Genomic DNA, 9202 nt, shown 5'->3' with positions numbered 1-9202 from the left:
GGCCGGACGGAGAACCGCCAAGGATTGACTGACTTCCGGGAGGGGCGGGGTAACAGGGCTTGTGGTAACAGCTTGCGGCTGGGGGCGGGGTAACAGGGCGCAGGGCCAATGAGGAGCCCTGCGAGGGGGCAAGCCCCATGAGAGAGAGAGAGAGAGAGAGAGAGAGAGAGAGAGAGAGAGAGAGAGAGAGAGAGAGAGAAGTGCAAGTGCCTCTGTCTCTGTCTCTCTCTCTCTCTCTCTCATGGGACTTGCCGGAGGGCCGTGGTAGGGCCGCATTTATATAGAGCAGGGAGGGCTGTTCGAGGGCCGGATTAAACCGGGCCGCGGGCCGCAAATGGCCCGCGGGCCGGACTTTGGACATGTCTGGTTTAGAAAGTCGTCTTATACGCCGGAAATAACGGTACTTTATACAGCACTGGCAGAGAAGAAGAAAGAGGTGTTGGTATATATTAAGGAAGGAATAAAGACTAACCAAGTTTATGCAGACCCAAAAGGAAGAACCCTAATGATGGAAATAAAATGAGGGCATACCCGAACTTTGTTGGTAGTTATCTATGCGCCTAATAAAAATCAGGGGAAGTACTATAAGAAATTGCATGAAAAGATAATTGCAACAGGTTATAGGAATATATGCACTGTAGGTGATTATAACGGAATAGTTGATATCCAAAAAGATTACCTTAGCGATAAAATCAACAAGAATAAAAGAAATATATTACCAAAAAATGGGAGACACATGGCCAGCTCGGCTGCCCAGGGAGTGATGTTGGCACAGGCCACCGCCCCAGCCGGGACTACCGCCTGAGGGGCAGCAGAAGGAAGAAGGAGGAGGCGAGGAAGCCGCCGCCATCGCCGGGAGTCCGCACTGCCTGGGCTCACCCTCTGTCCTTCTGATGTAGCCACGGCGCGGGCTGCCAGCCCCTCCGCCGGCCCAACTGCTCTCCCCCGGTGCCCCTCTTGCCCCGATGCCAGCCTGAGCCCCCGGTGGGGCAGCAGGAGGAAGAAGGGTAGGAGGAGGAAGAGGGCAAGGAAGCCACTGCCGCCGCCGGGTCCCAGGAGGAGGCTCTCCTCTCCTACCATTGCTGCATCTCCCTCTTCCTTCCTGGCAGCCGGAACTCCCGCGCGCCTTCCCGGCCAGCGGGGCCAACGGTCGCGCTGGCTGGGGATCACGGGCTGCTCTCCCTTGGGCCGCAGCTTGCGGGAGGGCTGGCCCGCTCAGCAGAGCCTCCGGTGGGCTGCTCTCAGCAGGGATCCCCGGGCTTCCCCGTGTGGCTCCACGGCCACGAGCGCCTTGGACGGGGCCAGCCCGGGAAAAGCACTTCCTGGCCGCGCTTCTTCCAGGGGCGGGGCACCCATGCGCAGTGCCAATCAGGAGCCCTGCGAGGGGGCAAGTCCACATGAGAGAGAGAGAGAAGGGAAGCATAAGTGCCTCTCTGTCTCTCTCTCTCTGCAAATGGAGGAGGCTCCGGAGCCGCAGGTGGTCTCAATACTTGGTCTCTCCTATTGTATATAAACAGACACCAAATTTAAAAAAGATGCTTTTGAATTAAAAGGAGTAGATTGTAGTTGGACATTACTGTAACTCAGCTGGTCTTCGGCCCGAAGCTTTCAAAGTCACTTCGGATTGCCGCGCTGATAGCGGCCGCCATTTTGAACACCCAAACGGCAGCCGGTGGTTCAAGCAGAACTCAAAATTGACTTTTTGCATTAAATTGCAGAGAACGAAGTGCGAGCAGGATTAAATTACAGAAAGGTCTCCAGCCCAATTTTACAACCCTGGATCTTCTTGATTAAGCTGTAAATTTCCTCACAGCGTCCCCAGGTCGTCCTCTTAACGGCCGCCATTTTGGAAACGTTTTGGCGCTGTTTTACATTTCAAGTAACCCAGGGCTGGTGTTCTATCTCTCATATCCCAGCACCTACAGAGAAAACATTACTCACTGTTAATATTGCCTTTGGCAATTTCTGAGCCTTCAAAAATCAGAAAGCACAACTTGAACCCTGGGCATAGTGATTGACCAACTACTCATGTTTCACCTCTGCAGTCCCATACCACCCTAGTCCAGGACACAGGCTCTAATCATGCAGGTGATTATACATCTCTTAGCACAGGACGTGTTGACTGGCGCTCTCCAAATTGTGATTTTGGCCATCATCATCTGCCCAAACACTATGCCATCAGAGCAATAATTGGTTCTCCAGTATTGTGGGTACTGTCCACCCAGTGCTCATCTCACATTTCCTGAGTCCATTCTCAGTGCTATATTGAAGGACGGCTAGCACGATGGCTGATGACAAAGAGCCGCAGATTGCGCATGGTGTTACCAGCACTCCAACAAAAAAGAAGTGCAAATCCTCCAAATTGAAGGCAGCAGGGAGGATTAAGGCTAAAGCCAAAGCGATCTCAGGTAAAGCACCATCTAAAGCGGCTGAAAGGGAGGCCAACAGAAGGCATTTGGCCTTGGAAAGGCAGTTTTCCAAGGCCCAAGGACAAACACCAAGTGAGGTTCCTTGTTCTTCTACGGTTCCACCAGAGAGCTCCCTCTTCAATTCTCAGATCGCACCTACGTCTCTAATCCAAAGGTCATTGTCCCCAGATGCGGAGTCCAGACCGTGAGAGCGCACCCCTCGTTCCAGGATCAGGCCTCCCTAGGATAGCCCCTTCACCCAGGGAGCAGCCGGGGCCTGCAGCCACGTTCACACCCTCGGTTGCCTGACCCCACCCCAGTGTGCCTCAAGGGGTATGGCCTGAGCATTTCCAGGCCCTGATTGCCCAGGCATTTGCCCAGGGCATAGCCTCATCATTCCAGAGGCCCAGACCTGCATCTCCATTTCAGTATCCATCTGATTCCCCAGAATATCCTTGTTCCATTGCATCCGATCGCTCGTCTCTGGACAGAGGGTCATATTCGGATGGGGATGAGCCACGGGACTTATAATTGTCGGAGGACGAGGAGTCATCCCCGGACCCCTCCCCATTCGTAGGATTGTTTGATCTGACATTGTTCAAATCACTTCTGTCTAAGACAACTACATCTGCCAAGATTAACCCTGATCAAGAACCTCAACCCACCCCTTCCACCAGTCAAGCCCCAGACACACTATTCTCCGAGCTTATTGTAACCCAGAGACATATCCCGTGCCCTCCCTTCTTCCTCAATACCATCAAGAAACAATGGAGTGTTCTCAGCACACCCCCTCCCGGCGCCGGGGGTAACTGACAAAAAAGCTTTTTAATGTTGCCCCATCCTTTGCAGAGCTTCTGGAGGTCCCAACAGTCGATGAGTCCCTAACACCTCTCTTTTCCTCCTCCACCGTGCCAGGGGACATGGCGGAAGCCTTGAGACTGGAGGAAAGAAAGTCAGAATTTTCTCTGTGCAGGTCCCACCAGGCCTTGGCATGGTCAGTAAAGGCTTCCACCTCCACCTTATTCTTCTCCAGAACCTCCATCATATGGCTCCGTGAACTTCAGGCCATGATTCCCCAAGAGCAGGTATGGGCGCATCAGAACCTGGGTAAGTTACTTGCTACTGCAGAGTACACGGCGGATGCTACACTTCATGCTGCCAGGTTCTCATCCAGGGCCATAGCTGCCAATGTGTCAGCTCGCAGACTCCTCTGTCTGAAACAATGACGAGTGGACTTAAAGTCCAAGTGGCGGTTGGTCGCTGCCCCTTACACTGGCGGACACCTGTTTGGCGAGGCTCTCAATCCTTATTTAGTGGAGAACCGAGACAAGCGTAAGGTATTGTCTCACCTCGCCAGACGGGCGGTCAGGATACTGAACCCGTACTATCGCAGGCAGCCATTTCGATCGGGACCAAGCTCGGAGTGGACTCAACCGCCCCGCTCCTTCCTTCCCAGGGCTGACTGCCAGCCAGAACGATCCGGACCCAGGCCCAGACAGCAGTTCCAATCAAAGCGGCCCTTTTGAGGTGAGGAGGGCCGTGTCCCTTTAGAAGGAATAAGTGATTCCAGGGAGGGACCAGGCTTTCTCTCTTTATTCACAACTGGGAGGCCACCACTACAGATGCTTGGGTTCTCAACACCCTCAGGTGCGGTCTGTCCCTAGAATTCTTCTCCAGATCCCCAGATCGATTTATTCCTTGCCCAGCCCCACGAGATCCAGCCAAAAGGGACCTCATGAACGAGGCCATACGTCACCTCTTGGAGATAAGGGCCATAGAGCCATTGCCTGTGGAACAGTTAGGGAACAGCTTCTACTCCATCCTCTTCGTGGTAACAAAGGCCTCAGGAGGATGGAGGGCCATACTCGATCTAAAAAGGTTAAATTCCTACCTGATATACAAGAAATTCAAGATGCAGACACTCCAATCTATTCTGACCAGCATCAGAAGGGACGACTTCCTGACGTCCATCGATCTCATATCTACATGTCCCTATCCTTCCCAAACATCGCAGATTCCTCAGGTTCCATTACAAGGGCCACCACTATCAATACAGGGCCCTGCAGTTCGGCCTGTCATTCGCTCCGAGCGTGTTCACGAAGATCTTGGCAGTCCTAGCCGCCCATCTGAGGCTGGTTCCGATCCGGATCCAGTGCTACCTGGACGACATTCTCATCCAGTCTACGTCCGTTCAGGCAGCCCAGTCAGACTTGACCCTATCCATCAAAGTCCTTCAGGACCACGGGTTCTCTGTAAACTTCCTAAAGAACCAGATAGCTCCCTCCATTCATCTCCTCCATTTGGGAGCAGTCATAGATACGAGACAGTGCATGGTCTATTTGTCACCAGAGCGCCAGGGAAGTATCCAGAACCTAATACGTCAAATCCAAAGGGACCGGTTCGTTTCTCTGGCTGTCCTTTCCCAATTACTAGGGAAGATGGTCTCTTGCATTTCTATAGTACCATGGGCCAGGTTGCACTCCAGGGCCCTGCAATGGTTCTTACTCCCCTTTCAGAGGTGGGGCATCAGCTCCTCCAACCAGAAAGTCAGGGTCCCACCTCAGACACTGAAATCTCTTCGCTGGTGGACCTCCCAAGTGGTAACCAGAGGCTCCTTTTTCAAGGAACCGACACGGCTCACTCTGACTACCAATGCCAGTCTCTTCAGCTGGGGGGCTCATCTCCAATCTCAGTTGGCTCAGGGCCGGTGGTCCCGACTGGACCTGAAGCACAACATAAACTGGTTGGAGCTCAGAGCCATACACCTCGCCTTACATCACTTCAAACACGAGGTGAGAGGACAGCACCTAGTCCTTACGTACAATGTAGCGGCCAAAGCCCACATGAACTGGCAGGGGGGCACCTGGTCCGGGTCCCTCATGACCGAGGCCCGGCTGATGTGCTCCTGGGCAGAGGCCAACCTCTCCTCCCTCAGAGTGGAACACATCTCAGGAGAGACAAACAAGCAGGCAGACGCCTTAAGCAGGGCAATGTTGGACCACTCCAAGTGGCGCCTGCATCCCGAACTATTCACGGAGATAGTGGACAGGTTCGGTCACCCGGTACTGGACTTGTTCGCATCTCCGGCGAATTCCCAGCTCCCGAGGTTCTTCTCCCGTTTTCCGTCTTCAGGGGCGGAGTGAGTGGACACCCTCCACAGCCCATGGCCCAGGGACCTTCTATAAGCCTCCCCCCTCTCCCTCTGCTTCCGGCAGTCATTCGCAAACTACTGCAGGAAAGGGCAGAGGTCATACTGGTTGCTCCAAACTGGCCGAGACGACCGTGGTTTGCCGACCTTGTGAGCCTTTCCATCTCTTCCTCACGGAAAATCCCTCCAGATCATATTGCCCTCAGCCAGGGAGCCTTTCAACATCCGGATTCCCAGTGGCTCCAGTTAACCGCCTGGAGCTTGAGCGGCAACTGCTCACCCAGGAATCCTATTCAACGAGAGTGGTCAACATGATTCAGGCATCCAGACGTCCTACAAACAGAATATATGACTCCACTTGGAAGAACTTTTGTCTCTGGTGTAACAGGAATCAATTTGATATTTCATCCATCACTATCTCTAGAATCCTAGAGTATTTGCTGGAGGGGCTCGACAAAGGCTTATCGCCAAATACCATCAAAAGGCAGGTGGCAGCTCTGGCAACGATGCTGTCATGCGACGATTCATTCTCTTTAGCCCATCACCCAATGGTACGCTCCTTCATCAAGGGAGCGACCAACACAAAGCCTCGTCCGGTCCATAGATACCCCTCGTGGGACCTGTCACGGGTCTTGCAAGCTCTTACCACACCACCGTTCGAGCCCATTAAGAACTGTGATTTGTGGCTCTTGTCCATGAAGGTAGCCTTTCTAGTAGCCGTCACGTCAGCCAGGTACATATCTGAACTGGCAGCGCTCTCAGTCAGAGAGGACCTATGCGTTTTTCACAGTGACAGGGTGGTCCTTCGGTTAGATCCATCATTCTTACCCAAAGTAAACACCTTGTTCCATAGGTCGCAAGAAGTAATACTACCGGACTTTTGCCCTCGTCCGTCTCACAACTCTGAGTGTCAGTGGCATACTCTGGACGTGCGTAGGGCTCTTCGACAGTACATCAAGAGGATTTCTGCCTTTCGCAAGTCAGAGGCACTATCTCATTTCAACCCTCTTCCATGGGGCAGAAGGTTTCGGCATCAACCATAGGCAGGTGGATCAGGGCTTACATTGGAAGGGCATACCAATCCCACTCTTTGTCAGTTCCTAGCCACATCACTGCTCATTCCACCCACAGTGCTGCAACATCAGCAGCTTGGGCAACGCAAGCGTCCATTGTCGAAATCTGTAGGGTGGCGACTTGGGCTTCGCCCTCCCCATTCATAAGACACTACAAAATAGACAAGTTTGCCTCCGCGGACGCCACATTTGATTTGAGGGTATTGCAACAAGTAGTGTCATTCAGTGGGACGCAGGCCCTGACTGTTTCCCTCCCATAGGGACAGGGCGGCTTTGGTATGTCCCCTCAGTGGATTCTCCATCCAATCATGCTGGAGAAGGGGTGTTGTCTTACCTGAATGCCTTTTCTCAGCATGATGATGGAGAATCCTCCCCCACCCCCTTAGTGTCTGTCAGGACCTGTGTTCAGGGTATCTGGAACCAACGCGTCGGACTACAATCTGCTGCTTCGCCTTCGTTGTAACTGGGGAATAATACTCCAGCAGGAGGCGTGGCAATTTGTCAGTCTTAGTCTATTGGACAGCAAGATGAAGTAAACCCATCAGTGGATTCTCCATCATCATGCTGAGAAAAGGCGTTCAGGTAAGACAATGCCCCTTACGTGAGCTGCATTGTTTGCAGCTCACGTAAGGGGAATTGGGTGCAATTCAAGGTTTTGGTTGTTACCTTTTATGGTAGGAGTCCAGGTTATCTGCAGAACTGTAAGGACCCACCCCACTTTGCATCTTAAGAAGATAAAACTCTTGGAATAGTTCTTCCAACAGGAATCATTTATTAAGAGAAAGTGGTTGTAGGTGTTCTAGACAGGACTTGGGGTCCAAGCTCTCCCATTCAAGGTTTTAAGGGGTCCCCCAGTAGCCCCACCCCATCACCCCCTTCTTCCAGCGACAGTCCCAGGCATTACATTCCCACCCCCTTTTCCTCACTGCTGGGAAAGGAGACTTCAGAGAGGATTACATGAAAGGTAATAGCCCCATTGTTATGGTTAGTCCTTTTGGTGATATCCACATTCAGTCCCTTTGAAGTTGAAATGGAGAAAGTGAGAGCCATAAAACCCCTCTGCTCATCTCCCTCCCCCTTCATCGTATGACAGAATCCAGAGAGGGCAGAAATGGGGTTTTCCATAGTCGATAACTAGAGATGAATTATAATTGGATTCTGACATCCTGCCCCCTTAAAAATAAGATAGATCCACCTGAAAGAAAACAAAACAGGTATAAAAATTAGTCAGGCTTGTTAGAATACTTTGTGTGAAACTTCTTTAATAGCTTCGGGGCTCTGACATGACATTTATGGACCCACTCGTTTTGTGAGGCAGGAAGGTGTTTCCAGGTACTGAGTTGCTCCATGATATCTCCTAGAATCTAGGATTTCCTTTATCTTGAAGTGTTGTTTGCCTTCCACCATGATTGGAGGTGGGGGGATTTTGGTAGTAAAGGTGACTGATGTTCTCTTTTCAGCAAACTGCAGTGAAAAATTGGGTGTATTTGCCAAATATTTTTGGGTAATTCTAATTCTACTGTTACTGGGTTTATGAGTCTTTTAATTGGAAAAGGCCCTATATATTTTGGTCCAAGTTTTTTACAGGGTTGTTGGGATTTTAGGTATTTTGTAGATAAGTACACCATTTCTCCTATAATGAATGGTGTAGGCTCAACCCTTTTTTTATCGGCTTGTGCTTTGTATGCCTGCCTAGCTTCATCTAGTGCTTTTCTAATTATTGGCCAGGTGTTTTATAATTTTTCCATCCATTCTTTCAGTGATGGGATCACCGGTTTGTTTGGGGTTAATTCTGGCATGGGGTTGAAACTTTGACTGGTGGCTATTTGAAAAGGGGTATAACCTGTGCTGGAGTGGACTGCATTATTGTAAGCAACTTCTGCAAAAGGGAGTAGGTCCATCCACGTTTTCTGCTGATAATCAATAAAACATCTTAAATATTGCTCAAGTACTGAGTTCATTTTTTCAGACTGCCCATTTCCTTGTGGATGATGGCTAGATGTCAGTCCCTGAGTGGTCCCTAAGAGGGATAAAAATTCCTTCCAAAATGCAGACGTAAATTGCACTCCCCTATTAGAGATGATGCGTTGGGGTGCCCCATGCAATCTGTAAATGTGCTGGATGAAAAGTTTCTCTAAGGCTTTTGCGGTGGGAATCTTTTGGCAAGGGATAAAGTGCACCTGTTTGGAAAACAAGTCCGTGACTGTCCAGACAACAGTATTCCCATTGCTTTCTGGCAATTCCACTATAAATCCATGGCTATTTCCCTCCAGGGGGCTGAGGGATTTGCCACTGTTTGTAATAGTCCGGGCAATTTCTCTTGCAACCACTTTGCAGTTGCACACTTTGGGCAGCTGGCCACGTAGCTTTCTATGTCCTTTTTTATGGATGGCCACCAAAATTGCCTTTTAATTAAGTGTAATGTTTTTACAAATCCAAAATGCCCTGCTGATTTTGTGTCATGGCAAAGCTGCATGAATGTGACTCTTTGGGTTGTTGGTATATATAACTTTTCCCCCACCCAAGGCAACCCATCTCTCATTGTGCACACATTTTTGTTTTTCTGGAACCAC

The 9202-nt window shown here is 50.7% G+C and overlaps 1 protein-coding gene across 1 annotated transcript in view; it reads left to right on the top strand.

The window, feature by feature from the left end:
- The window catches only part of LOC107293526 (transmembrane protein 245), a 66900-nt gene that overhangs the window by 11778 nt on the left and 45920 nt on the right, over nt 1-9202 (top strand). The gene's annotated exons all lie outside the window — the stretch shown is intronic.

Source organism: Protobothrops mucrosquamatus, unplaced genomic scaffold, assembly GCF_001527695.2.
Source record: "Protobothrops mucrosquamatus isolate PMUCROS unplaced genomic scaffold, P.Mucros_1.0 scaffold1640, whole genome shotgun sequence".
Classification (NCBI taxonomy): Eukaryota; Metazoa; Chordata; class Lepidosauria; order Squamata; family Viperidae; genus Protobothrops; species Protobothrops mucrosquamatus.
Note: the sequence above shows the minus strand (reverse complement) of the source record. Positions and strands in the feature narration are given on the sequence as shown.